The following is a 14,472-nucleotide window of genomic DNA, read 5'->3' as shown; positions in this document are numbered from 1 at the left end:
AAGGGATTGGGGGGGGGGGGGGGAAGAGGATAAGGAGAGGGAGAAAGGAAGATAGAGGAATCCGATGTACCGCGATTCTGGAGGATTGCCGGCGGAGTGTTAGGAAGGAGAGTGTGTTCCGTATTGATCGGACAGCGCAGCTCGCATCCAACCCCGTGAGCCTCCAGACACCCCGCGCCCCCCCCGCGCCCCCCGCGCCCCTCTAGGAACCACGGAGCTCGTTGTCCTCGGCCCTTGCCAACCCTCCTCGACGGCTGTGGCGGCATCCTACAACCTACCAACCCCCCGAGAGCGGCTCCTATCGCGACCAAGCCCGTTTTCCACCCTTGCTAAACCAGCCATCCCTCTCTTTGCTCGTAGGTGGCTCGTAGGTAGATAGATAGGTTGGTAGGTTGGTAGGTTGGTAGGTTGGTAGGTTGCTAGGTTGGTAGGTATGCTGCGATACACGTTGTATCCTAGCCTAAGTTCCCGTAACATGACTATACGTATAGATAGTAGTAGTATGGCAACAAAACAGATCAGCACTAGGGGATTATTAGGATGGCCATAGTGGAGGGTTCATTTGGATTTTAAACCCCTTGAGCTTTAAACCTTTCAGTGCAGACCAAGATAGTTTCGGTGTGTGCAATTTTTATTTTTCCAATATGCTACTTTGGAGAAATACAAAATTGCTAGGGTAGATTGCACCCTTGTACGATTGTCAGGACGAGATGAATTTCGAAATTCTCGTGTCGAAAATAATTTTGCAAAATATTTTTCAGCAGTCATGCGTCTTGTGGAAATTTGATTATATTTGTTTTTATAATTTCCACGACCTTCTTTTTCGATAATTTTTCTTTACCTCGAGCTCCGGGTGCGGTCTAACCTCGACGACGCCGACGTCGTGCTCGAGTCCGACGCCACGGCGTCACTCCGCGTGTACGAGGCTCCAATTCACGTCGGATCCTCAAGTGTCGACCGACGTCGTATCGATGTCTTCCTTATGTCTTCGCGTAGAAACTTCTTTGCTCTTCTCACTCCTTGCCTTCTACCTTTCCATCCTTCACGGCGAGTCGCCAAATCTAACCTAACTTCACCCCAAGCAATTCCCATATGCGAATAGACACGTGTTACGAAATTCATACCCCACATGTCAAAAGACATAGGCGTGTGCGTAGGTAAGCACACGCGTAAGTCCGCAGAGGCGCGTTTCCATGTCAATCGAAAGTAAATGCAAACCGCAATATGTCGGACGACAATCCCAAAATTTTATTATTATTTTCCTTAACACTTTTGAATCAAGTAAAAAAGAGACAAAAATGATTTTTGACAAAAAGTTTCGACAAAAAAATATATTTTTGTTCTAATTACCTAAAAGGAAATTAATCATCTGCGCGTCGATCGATGTAATAATTGCATTGATTAGCCGGCGCAATCAGCGTGCGTAACGTCTCTTGGAAAACAAGCATTGGCACAACTGACTTTCCCAGTGGCTGCCGGCGTGTAAAAAATGAATGCACGTACTTTAAGCACGTGTCCATACGGCAACGCGATAACGCGATAAAAAAGTGTGCGGTAGCTTGAAAAGTGCATTGAGCGATGCCACGAGTCCGGAGGTGAGGAAGGGGGTTGCGGTTGGGGGGTGGTGAACATGAGCCCCGAGTGGACGACGCAAAGTTTACGCGTTGAGGGACGCGCGAGAGACAAACAGGGAGAAAGGAGAGAGTAAAGAAAAAAAAAATAAGAAGCCAAGAGGAAAGGAGGTTGATTGGGAAACGAGAAACGGACGTGGAAGATGAGAAAATATGCCGAGACGTAAAGTAAGTGGAAAAGGGTGGAAGGGAAGAAAAAAATAAAAGGGAAGAAAAGGAAAGGAAAAGTCAAAGAAGGATCAAGGGGCGGAAGGAAATATTGCATTTTTTTTCGAAATATGCGATCGAGAAGTTTCTTACGTCGTAATAAAAAAACTAGTTCGACTGCATGTAACGAGAAATTCTCAGGTAGCGCTACGGTCTTATGTACTTTCCGATTTATGCGAAAGCTACGTGGAATAGAAAAGAACGAAAAAAAATAGTATCTATACTGTAAAGGTGATACCGTACAGATGGGGACTTCAATATTTTCTTCAAGGACGTAACGTGCACGTGCATTCGCAACGGATCTTCGGCGAACATAAAGGGACGAATATACTGTGATAAAAAAAAGGAAAATATGAAAAAATTATATAATAAAAATGTTGAACACGTGACCATATTTTTTTTAGAATGCACAGAGGGGACCGGTGCCGCTGCAATAGGGATATATGGGGAGAATTCATAAATCCAAGGAAAAGAGACGGCGAGTGAGTAATGCCAGAGTTGGGTCAGACGTGTCTGGTATCGGTCAAGTAGACCTGAGCACGTGCGTTTGTGCGTTACAATTCATATATATAACGATAAATCCTATATATCGTATTTGATTAGTCTACGATACGAGTCGTAATGAATAATAATTTTGAAATAAAAATTCAAGGGCTTTTACTACCCTAAACTAAAAGTAACATTTCCTCGTGAAACGTCGGACGGATTACCAGAGTGTGGATTAGCTTAAAAGTGGGTTTAGACTCAGGGATGCATGTATTACTCACATGTGTTATATGCAGTATAAATATATACAGATACACATATGGAGGCACAAAAAGGTGACGGATCTTCGAATAAGTAATGGGGTAGCCCAAGTTGCCGGATCCTCACCCTTCCATCCCTACTTATGTCAAGAAGGGACTGATAACGATTCTGCGCAGTAAATCTTGTCAACCCTTAACCTCCCCCTTTTATCCCTGCCCCCCCCTCCTCCCTGACCAACAAAACAGATATGATCTAATCAACCACTAACGATTCCCCACAGGATATCTCTGACACTCGTATCGACCATTTTCTATACTTTCGTAAATTGATTTTTATATAGAAATTGTCTCGTAGAATAATTTCGGAAATTTTGTGAAAGATCTTTTATCTTCGAGAATTTGTAATTCGTTAACCCGCTAACTTAGTTAATTGTATCTTATCCGCCTGACACATATTTTTTCCGATACGTTACGTATGCGAAGCATTATCGATCAAGCATGTAGGAGGTTGATATTTATAGTGTGATGAAATTCCGAACGTGGCCAATTTATATTTATAATCTTTTTTCTTTTAGTTTCGATAACATATAAATTTCACTTATTAAAAATTTCAATGAAATTTTAATTTCGGTAGATTTCGGTGTGCTCGTGATTAAAGACTTATCTCGCAACGCGTACATATGAGTACCGTTTAATTAATCCATATTCACGAAATTAATTAACTTTGTTTGAATTTAAAAAAAGTTATGAGTAGTCGCTGAAAAAATTTTTTTTTTCAACAGAAATTTCGCAAATTTTCCAGCTTGTTACTATTAAAACGTAACGTGTTCCTGTTCGACCGTATGATACAGTATTGCCACGGTATTCGCATTCAAATGGCTCAATTTAAACTTTTTGGCGGAATTTGCAAATGCCAACAAAAAAAGGCCAGCTCGTACTGCGCGAAACAAACTGTAGGCTACTGTGCCAGAGGCGTGTGTAGACGCTGATTGGCCGCGCGTGCCATTATTGAAATATTTGAAAAATGTATATATTTACGTGAAAACCCAAAAAAAATTTTAATTAAAGGAAAAAGTGTCGTTCACGATAGGCAGAATTAAAAATTATTTTCGTTACCTATTCATACTCAGATTACTCGTGTAAGTCAGTGATACCAAAAGCGTATCGAATATTGTGAATATCAATGATTCTTTATCATTGGCTGTTATTACCTCGTTCTACTAAATATTTATTCCCACGGTTATCAATTACCATCTATTGTTATGACACGAATGCGAAAGCACGTTCGAGTCCGTCTAAACGTGGCTATATCGGATAAATATACTTAACGTGCATCGATTTCTAAAATTACAAATCCGTATTCTGTGAATTTAGACAATCAGACCTGTTATCGTTAAAATTTGTCCGATAAGACTGATAAAGGAAAAAACTTTTTTTCCCAAAATAATTCGAACGCACTTCATTTTAATTGTCATTGTTTCCCCTACGAGCTCATGTGGAACGGTGCAACTAATGCACGTGAGTCCCTTGCGGATATGTTGCCTCTGAATCTACAGGCTACTGTCGCTTCCGCGAATGGGAGGACAGAGGGAAAGAGGAAAAGTTGAAAAAAGAAAAAAAAAATGAAATTCTAAATGAGAAACAAGAATATAAAGTACGAGCACCTGAGCGAATGAATCCTCGACCATGTATGTTACTGTAGAAATTGCAAAAATAGAAATATATAATTACTGGATACTCACTGCGAGGTGGCCGGATTGTTTCTTTTCTTTCTTCTTCTCTTTCTGAAACAAAGAAAAAGAAATCACGTCATATAGTATTCATACGAAGACGCTAATGTATTCTAATGTATAATCATACTCATGTGTGTCTTATACGTTATTACGTATTATACATACATATATATATATAAAACAAGGTATATGGTCTAAACAATTTATAAATAAAAAAGGAATTTTTTTTGGAAGTAGGTTCTAATATTTTTTTTATAAAAGTGTCCTATGGCTGTAGTAAATTAAAAAAAAAAAATATTAAAAAATACTATCAACAACGAAAACAGATGGACGATCGGGTATCGACGTCATTAGCGAGTATTGATATAATGAATATAATAAAAACGAGTGCTCATTAACGTCTACCTGTACTAATGAGAATAAAACGAGAAACGGAGTAAAATCAAAACCGTAACCTTTGACATTTCAAATATTAAATATTTTCCGTCCGTCTGAATCCAGTCGTTTTTATTCCAATTTTTTTTCACTGGTCGTCCAATTACTTTGATTAGCGATACACTTTATCGGCAGGATTCAATAAGAAATGAGCACGTGACTGGTCATGTGTAAAAAAATTTCGAAAAAGAGCAGTTGATGAAATTACGAAAAGAAAAAGAAAAAAAATCGCATATGGTCAAACAATACAAGAACTGACACTGAAACGAAATATAGAAACTAATTTTAATTAAGAGGCGAATTTTAATCTCTTATTGTATTATCTTGTTATCGTCATATTTCCTTGGTAACGAATACCTGTGCTCCCTTCTTTGTGACTGACGCAGATGCTCGTTAGATTGAAAAAAAAAAGCAAAAAAATGACAGCTCAGTACTTTCGCCCAGCAACGCGATACTGTATACGTAATAAAACAGCATATAGAAAAGAAATATACAAAGGTATTTAAATGAAAACGATTATTTTCCACATTTTAGATTTTTTGTCCACTTTTATTTTTATATAATACTAAATCAAAATTGATATTCTTGAAACGTCCTTTACACGCATGGACGATCGCACGGACTCGCTGTTAAATGTAGTACACGTGTCGAATCGCCATAAATAATTTCGAGTGGTCGCCTTGTGCGCAAGACTCTTCAAAATACACGTATGATACATATCCATATACACACATGTCCAATATGTAATATATGCAAGAATAACGAACATCGGAAAAAATTTTTCAAAATTACGAAATGTATTCAGTGGAAAATGTAAGTAAATCGAATTTCCATACATTTAAAGTAATATCAGCTGCAAATACGAATTTGACAGCTGTCACGTGGCCCACTGTGATTTCGAGACTAATTGGCCAACACACTCGAGATTCTTCAATAAATCCCAGTTGTAAATTATCGATTACCATTGATCGGTACCGATGATTAACTGATTTTTCAATTTTCGTCCCGATTCGAAAAAAAAAAACAAAAAAAAAATTCAAAATTGTACCAACGTACATACGACGTAGAAAAAAGCGTACAGAACGTCCGAAGGATCTTCCTTAGAATTTCTTTAAAGCTCTATATTTTTACATCAAGGCGAATTCCTACGGGATCAATGATCATTTATCATTCCTCATTCTCGCGTTTTCCCTCGATTCTCATGTTGAGGATCCCAGTAGTCTGTGACGTGACGTAACGAGTCTGCCTGGTCGCAGCGCACGAGGGACTTGCCAAGAAGCAAGGCTGCCACGCTGCCAGCGGCCTGTCTAGGCGAAGCCCAAATTAAATGCTTAGGTATACCGGTCGTACCAAAATAAATCGTCCTCGCTTTAAACAGCCGTAATCGCATGAACGCGCCGTGTCCACCCTTGGGTTTACAATGGGGCGACAGAAAGACAGAGAGACAGAGAGAAATAGAGGAAGGCCAGACGTTCACACGTGAATACGAGTACAGTCACACCTAGTGCGGCACTTAAATACGTATTCAGTGTAATTGTAGGTTACATTACGACTATTATGTTTTCCATGTTCTCGTAAAAGATTATTATAGGGAAACGTAAGAGATGTAAATGTACAGACGATACAAAAATTTATCTCGAGCACATACTGGGGTCGGATTTACAGTTGGGATAATCCGAGAAAATTAAACCCGTATTCCGTAGCTTTATTGGGACTGTACTGAAATGGGTCTAATGCTCCCTTGCATCCCTTTTAATACTGATCTAATGACGATTTAATGCCAAAATAGTGACTGGGATTAAAGTATAATTTTACCCGAGATTCTTTTTTTTTGGGGATTTTTACCAGTTACATTTCTTCTTATCATTTTGCTTTTCGCTGTTTACTCGAATACGAGTATCGAGGTTATATGTACTGGGTGTTTTATTTGGATTCTCTTTTCTCTTTTTTACTATTGCCGTAAAGCTGATTGGGTTCTTGGAGTTATCGCGAACGTACTTTTTCCTCTAAACGATGTTCAGACCATATGCACAAAATGGTGAAGTACAGTCGATTTGAGATGCGTCACAAAGAAGCGGAATCTTCCACGCTTTCCTCCTCGTGGACGCAACGAAATTTTATTCGTCTGGCCGGTTCGCGCGGCTCCGCGCAAGATACGCGCACCTACAGGCCGTTTCTATATATAAGTTTCGCACGGGATAACCACGTGACGTGGGGACGCTTAAAAAAGAGCGAATGAAGGATACGCGCCCGGAAGGGGCGTCGATTGTGAAGTCCATAGGGGACGACACAGAAATATTTGACATTCCATCCCCGGAATTCGATAAACGATGCAGCCACCAGATACGCAGACATCTGGTCTTTAATACCAACTACGCGGACGTCAGTGCTCAACATGGTTGCAGAAATGAGGAGCACGAGAGAAATTGGATAACTTTTTTTTTAAATTCCACTCGGTGAGAAATTTGCTCAAAAATGCCAAATCAAAATGAGTGAGTTTTTTTTTATCATTTAATTAATTTTCTATTGCGTACAGAGCCTAGGGATGCAATTATAATTTTGATATGCATTTTTCCCTCCCCAACCTGCATTCAATTTCTGCTTGACAATGCAGCTGCAGGTATTTCGGTTAATACGTAACTGCACATGACTTTTCGTTGGCACTCCTGACTTGGTTACTGCATCCTATGGGAATTTGTGCTTTTCCAGGACATGGACCACATCAGCCTCATGTGGGTCGCCTGTGTATCCATTGTTCCGGTGAATTGGGGTGGACTTAGATAGCGTGTAACGCAGTGCGCCTGGGTAACGTGGAAGGGTTGGGCTGTCAGTGATGAAACGGCCTATAGAATCAACCTATGTATATACAGCACGTCTCTTGGAAATCCCTGCCTAACGGACGATAATTATATTGGAAATGGTTCAGTCCTGATTCTCCTATAATGAGTTGCAGAGAATCAATTTTATTGATCTTACTTTTTTATGGCAGATCCAACAGTCTTAACCTTTGACCCTTAAACCTCTTACGGTACATTGGAATTATAACTAATTAGAAGCTAATTAGAACCCGTATATCCAAATTTTGGAAAATTATGTAATATTGAATACTTTGATTTGTTTGGATGAAAATACGGTTATATGGTTTCTAAAAAAATGTAATATTTACTTGTAACATTTCCAAAAAATACCTCAACTAATCATTCACTCGAAGGTCTTGAAATTGGCCAAGTTCCGTGCGTCAAATCTCTAATCCCTATGACGCATTCCAATATAGTTCTTGATGCTGATAACTGATAAGTATGTCTGTTTACAACGTTACCCAATCTGCCTATTATAATGCTAGGTGGTACGAGCATCGCTCTTATCCTGATGCAAATAACAAAATTCGCCAAGGTAAAAACTTCATTTACGTAATTGAATTACCTTGAATGAAATTCAGGCGATAATGAAAACCCACCGTTATTTATAACAATGAAAACCCGCGTGCGTTGTGTCAATTATGAAATAATTAACGAATGAATTCAGATCAACCGAAACGTGCAATTATATAATAATATTATACAATATTTATTGATAATAATGAAAAAAAAAATTATCATGGTTGGGTAATATCAAAATTGCCAAATTTTATAAAAGTCAAATTCAAACTTCACCGGACCTTGTACATTTTATTAACTTTGTGCGTTATCAGTGGGTCCGCTCGTTGCACTTAGCGCTATCACGAGATTAGGTAAGATTTCAAATTCTCTATAGCGATGAATGTTTACAGTACAATATTGACGCCCATAAGGACCTATAATATATAAAATTAATATATTTTAATACAACTATACCAAGCGAACTAATTGAATGTCAATTAAGGCAGAAAATTTTAAATTAAATTTCACACTTACAAAATATTCATATTTATCGATCAGTTTGATTTCCCAATAAAACTATCAGTCTCATCATTTTCAGCGTACCGTGATACCATTCACTGTATACGTCACGCGGAGGAGTATAGACGCCGTAAATTTCTAATGAATTAATGATTCAGACATTAGGAACATTTGTTGGAACAATAATGGCGTCTATTTACAAATTTATCATTTTCACAACCCAGCCATTTCTCAATGTTCGCTATGCGGAGTCATCATCATCGTTAGAATGATAGCCCGAACCTATCACGGGTCTGTGAGAATTGAGATTTACAGGATACACTATACTATACTGTACTATACCGTGCTATGCTGTAGTACAAGAGTAGATATAGTGATTTATTAATAGTTGTACTATCAAGCACACGAGTCCCAGCTGTGAGATACCGTACAAGAGTCCACATAAGATTCATGCAAGATATTTTTAATATTCAAAGTCAAAATCGAATTTATTATTTTCTTGGATGTTGGGCTTTTTTTTATTAAAAATATATATATGCGCGCGCACACATGACACGTGACTGTAGTGTCTACGGAGTGACTAGATCGCGAGCCGATGAGCAGCCAAAAGAGTTATTTATATAATGCCAGCCACCGCCTAAGCGGAGCAACTCCGAGCATCTTGGACATTCAGCCTACGGCATCTCCTTTAAGCATGACAATATTTTCTTTGAGGCATACAGGAAGGGATTCGATTTTCCACAATTATTTGAAAAAAAAAAAATAACTGACTGCAGTATAGGTACGACTATTGGTATATAATAAAAAATGCAAAAATTCAATGAATACATTGTGCAGTTGAATTTTGATGTTTTTCATACGTAGCGCATTCGATTGTTTTTTTTTTTTCAATTTGCAATACAGATAGATACTCTATCGATCTCTTTCCTTAGCACTGTACTTTGATTCCCTGCGTTATTTCGTTCCCTCGGCAGTTATTTTCGAACGTAGCTGCACGGACAAATTGACAATTCAAAAATAGCTGCATCGCCGCGTCTCGCGCCCTTGCCGGGATAAACGACCTTTACCGGCTCGTTGCCTTCGGACGCCATTTTGTGTCTGTAGATTTTTCCAATTGACAACTCCGTTCAGGCTTTTCAAATTTTTTTTACAACTTCTTTTTTCCCCTTTTTTTCCCCGTGAAAGTACCTTGGCTCTAACAACTATCAATGGAATTTCACGCAATTCCTGTGCAATTCCTTGTTTAGTCTCTGTCATATAGTAAACGCAGGTGGTGCCATCTGTGTTACATTTACCGAACAACAGATACTTGTTCTAATTTAGTTCTAACGAATGTTGCCTCTACTTGTGAATGGCAAATAATTCATGTACCAATTACCGTGCTTTGTTAATGACATCCACGACACTGTAATTAATCCATTAACGAATAACGTCAAAAGTGAAATAAATAAAAAAAATTCTAACGCAAAAAACATTATTAAATATTCAATAACCAGAATATCGATTTACACGGACACCGCTCATTTAATTAAACAACAGATTAATCTCATTGATAAATATACACCTGTTGGACGCGTTTTGAAAAAAAAAAGCATCGACAAGTGTTTAAAAAATTTGTAAACTACAATTTTCCAGGCACTTTTTTTTTCAATGTGTCTGACACCTCCTTTCCTTCGCTCCTGTCAACGTTAACGAGGCGTCGTTTAATTCCCGGCAAAGCGTGAATTAAGTTTGGCGCTCGGTCGGCCAACCGACGCCGGCGTCGTTGGTCGCGCGAAGTCAGGCGTCGGAGTCAGGCACAATATCGCAACTAGTTTGTGATTAAAATTAGATGAACACGCTTCTGAGCTTCTGGCTGCCAATGGAGGCTGTGCAGCCGCGAGCAAATGTTGCTAACGCGTTTTTGGATAATCCAAAAGTTCCATTAGAAGTTACCAGTAATTACATTCAAGTTAATTGGCGTACATAACACATGATCCGTAGCTGCCTGTACATAGCACATGTATAAGAAGACATACCGCATGAATATACCAAAATGTACATACACTGCCGGTAGAATGGAAAATGAAACAAAGCAAAATCAAGTCCCGTTTGGAGAGGCAACTTAAAATATATTTATTCAAAATTTCACTTACTATATTATAAATATACTTCTGTACATCCTTAAAATTGCCAAAACAATACAATAATTAGATATTTTTAAATTAACATATGTAAACCACTATTTCCGCATTAATTGCTGTGAGCAAATTCTCACGTTTGTTTGTATTACGTATGGATGACATATATATATTTACGCACGCACGATTATCTGCGCATGCGTCTATACGTAAATGGCAATTACGATAGTTTCGCAAGGTCACCAAGATACGTAGTGACGTGCACGAAGCCGGAAAAACGCTTATAAATTTGAAGAGCTCTAGTCGTAAATAAGAAGAAGAAAAAATCATGTGCGTTACACGTTTTGAAATATAACCTAAACAAAATAAAATTAATCCGTGATTAGTCGGCCTTGAATAATCACGTGTGACAACTCATGGCTGTTACCATTGTAATTGAGAACAGTAGGTCCCCAAGGATTTTATTCTTACGTAAATTAAGTGTAACGATATTAGACGGCTGTGAAAGAAATTATTTCCAATTTTTAAGCTTCTTGACCCTTTTTTTTCATTTTTTGTATTCCCGCTTTTCTTTCATCTCCCAGTCTTATCCCGCGGGGATTTCAGCCGCAATATAGCCGATATACATTTTTTCATGGGCGGGTTTGCGTTCCACTATTTCGTCCCACGTGTCTACTGTAAAAATAGCGCCTAGAGAATGTGGTCTTGCTTGATTGGACAGCAGAACCAGGTGACGCGAGCGGTTGGTACGTTCCTGGTCGAGACTCCGCCGTAACGTCTAGGAATTCTGTGCGGTTTCTTATTCCGAGAAATAGGTTTGAATTTTCAATTTTTATTAAATTATTAATATTTTTTCACGAGGTGGACAAATTTTTAGAAATTCTCTTATCGACTACCTTGCATATGATGCATATGATGTGGGCTGAATATTTACCATAGACTGTGTACCGTACTGTACGTCCATACTACGTGTGGACATCATATGGAAAAGAATGAAATGAGATATATAAATAAAACGTGAGATTTTGCCCTCGCACTGATCCTTGAGGAGACGTTGAACTTGTATATTTTTATCCGATAAGAGAGCATTGACCGATCGAGTACATACGGATAGAAAAATAAATGTCCATAACGTTCAATTTATTTACCGAGCTTCTTCTAACTTCCATTTGATTGGACTTCCTGTTACGTCTGTGAAATTCAGTTTCACTCATCTCTATATGTATATATATACACGTATTATTTATATTGCAACTGCACGTCCATCTCGCTCAATTGTTTTGAGAATATTGCGATTACTGTATCCAGACGAATCTAGTAGAAAACTTTTATATTGTGGTCCGTTCCTACAAGGACGTTAGATAAAGTATCAAAATGATCCTAGAAAAACTCGTTGAACTACAAAATTTCACAGTTACTTCCGTTATCATGGTATCCTAAAAAAACTAAGATAATCCAAACACCTAGCAGCACAACGAATTCCATTCAGGCTAGGCCACCATACGATAGCTAACCTAACCTGCACTGGCCACGTGGCCAGAATTCACCACGTTCAAAAAGGCCCAAACGAATACAGTGAGTGACATCTAGCGTAAAAAAAATATATACAGAAAAAACTTATCGAAATATCCATCGCACGGAAACGTCCTTTCCAGTTTCATTTATCCATCTCAAAATGCAGAAACTAGTCGTCTGTGGAAAATCACCTATGTGCACATGTCCCATGTACAGAGACATCTGAATGGCATATATGCGTACAGGACGAGTAGATATGCAAGATGGGTAGGTAAGACAAGCGAAGGTAGCGCAAGCTTTATTTAGTTATTTCTCGTGCTACAACAAGGGAAGCTTCGACCCCATTTCGTTTCTAGTGCGATGCATCGTCGATGGTAAATACTATATATATATATATATATATATGCACACATGGTTTACCCTGCAGGTCTCCATACGTAGCCTAGTACTATGTGGCTTAGAGATATATATATATATAGGTATAGGAAGGGTGCTATTACTGGCATATACTAAAGTATATTAAAAACAAGGTAAGTAAGATATATATATATATATATACATAGTTAAAGTTCAAGTATATAATAATAAAGTCCCCGAGGACTTACGGACGAGTTTCACGTGCGGTGGGATTTCCGTGTGTGTTAGTATTTAGAAACAATAGGTTAGGTTAGACCGATAAGGGTTGTGCGAGGAGTATTCTTTATTGCATATTGTCAAAGGTCTCTGTCCTATCGCGATCGACTATCTTTAATCTTTATCTATTGACTCACTAGCATCCTATATCTATACTATAGTGGGATGTTTGTGTATACGATATAGGGCTCTTTATTGTATCTTGGTATCTTGTATCGTGATAATTCATTCATTGGTCGCCGTTATTTGAGGACCCCGATGACGTCCGACTTGGACGATCGTAAAGGAGAACAGGATTGAGGCGATCGTCGAGACGGCCAAGGACGCCTGGCGCCCACTTTCAGGAATTACTCTGGGCGATTAGGCTTTATGTTTTTTCTCTCTCCCTCACCCTTTCGATATCCTTTCCTTTTATTTTCTTACTCTCTCTCTTCATCCGCGAGGATTTTACGATATTATTCCCGCACGTGGGAGAAAGAGTGGTCGGACGGATATTTGAGAAAGTTAACTACCGGCACGTATAATTACGTGGAATTAATATCGGATTAAATAATTCGAAAAAATGTGTTTTTTTCTGAAATTTTACGATCAGCCGATTCCCATCGTACATTCCCATCACTGAAATATTTGTACTACGTTCGTACGAAGGTAACAGATGTGTATCGACTAGTGTCAATATTACATAATTCGAATGGAAAAATTTGTGTGAAACAATGTAGAAAAATTCTCACGTGGAATCAGTATTGGGGGAAAAAGCAAAAAACAAAAACAAGAAATTACGGAAAACCAATAGTCAGTTCTCGATAAGCTATTTGCCACGGTACCGCACATGTAATCGTTACGCAATTAACGTAAGCGCCGATGCGTTATGCGATACAATACGTCTGCCCGGTATAACACGGTATAATCGGAAATAAACACGAGCGCGAACGAGCGTTCCCGATCTAGCCCGAACCCGAGATTCTATAGGGTACCCGCCCACTTTTGGGAATCGAAGGAAAATTTAGCTAGGGAAAAAGGTGAACGTAAACGACGATAAATTTTCAGAGGACCCGTAACGGCTTCCTGCGGCTACGAAGACGCAGTATGGACAAGTGCGGCTAGTTTAACGGATGCATTCGATTCCTCGCCTGAGTTGCTCGAGGCGGCCGCAACTCTCGGTGGCAGCACCGTCGCTATACCAGCTGTACCAGCAATACCAGCCAATCCTGAAGGCGCAGCGTCAGCGGAACGTAGCTGTATGGTTATTTTTGGACGGTTTACACCGAGGCTGTCTGCTAGTGCTTCGCCACTCTATATCTGCGCCTGTATATGTTATGTTAAACTTAACAGTTAACCATTGTTTAGCATTATTACTCATCGTTTTATCTATTTCGCGTTCGCACGTCCTCGAAGTCTCGTCCCTCTGATCTTCCCTCTCGCTCCGGCTCGCTGCTTTGTTAACGTCGTGTTCGGTCGGTCCGGCTGTACGAAATTAAACCCGGCTGTATTTTTTCGACTCCGCCGTTTGCGCGTGCTCGATCGATGCTACTTGAAATGGGAGAAATATATTGAATTGAGAGAGGGGGAAAAGG

General features: G+C 39.1%; 1 protein-coding gene across 1 annotated transcript in view; it reads right to left on the bottom strand.

The window, feature by feature from the left end:
* Nucleotides 1-14,472, bottom strand: part of LOC107269990 (plasma membrane calcium-transporting ATPase 3) — a 128,900-nt gene that overhangs the window by 89,735 nt on the left and 24,693 nt on the right. The window contains exon 3 of the mRNA XM_025087396.1: nt 4,327-4,368. The gene's annotated coding sequence lies outside the window, so the exon portion shown is untranslated. The remainder of the gene's footprint in view (nt 1-4,326; nt 4,369-14,472) is intronic.

The sequence above is a fragment of the Cephus cinctus genome, unplaced genomic scaffold, assembly GCF_000341935.2.
Source record: "Cephus cinctus unplaced genomic scaffold, Ccin1 Ccin1_scaffold0695, whole genome shotgun sequence".
Lineage (NCBI taxonomy): Eukaryota > Metazoa > Arthropoda > Insecta > Hymenoptera > Cephidae > Cephus > Cephus cinctus.
Note: the sequence above shows the minus strand (reverse complement) of the source record. Positions and strands in the feature narration are given on the sequence as shown.